The sequence below is a fragment of the Arachis ipaensis genome, chromosome B3 (assembly GCF_059453495.1).
Source record: "Arachis ipaensis isolate K30076 ecotype BB chromosome B3, ASM5945349v1, whole genome shotgun sequence".
In the NCBI taxonomy this organism is placed as follows: domain Eukaryota; kingdom Viridiplantae; phylum Streptophyta; class Magnoliopsida; order Fabales; family Fabaceae; genus Arachis; species Arachis ipaensis.
Genome location: NC_142438.1, coordinates 33,467,060 through 33,467,454, shown reverse-complemented (window position 1 = coordinate 33,467,454; position 395 = coordinate 33,467,060). Strand labels below are relative to the sequence as shown.

General features: G+C 42.0%; 1 non-coding gene across 1 annotated transcript; it reads right to left on the bottom strand.

Annotated features, from left to right (window-relative positions):
• Positions 1–287: 287 nt before the first annotated feature.
• LOC148570256 (small nucleolar RNA R71) lies at positions 288–395 on the bottom strand. The gene has a single exon (XR_015908463.1). It is a non-coding gene; the product is annotated as a small nucleolar RNA R71 (small nucleolar RNA).

The window sequence follows — 395 nt, the reverse complement described above, 5'->3', positions numbered from 1 at the left end:
ACTTTGAGCTGAAACCTCAATTAGTTTCTCTGATGCAGCATAACTGCAAGTTTCATGGACTTCTATCTGAAGATCCTTTTCAGTTCTTAACTGAATTCTTGCAGATATGTGATACTGTTAAGACTAATGGAGTAGATCCTGAAGTCTATAGGCTCATGCTTTTCCCTTTTGCTGCAAGAGACAGAGCTAGAGTGTGGTTGGACTCTCAACCCAGAGATAGCCTGAACTCTTGGGATAAGCTGGTCACGGCTTTCTTAGCCAAGTTCTTTCCTCCTCAAAAGGTGAGCAAGCTTAGAGTGGATGTTCAAACCTTCAGACAGAAAGAAGGTGAATCCCTCTATGAAGCTTGGGAAAGATACAAACAGTTGACCAAAAAGTGTCCTTCTGACATGCTT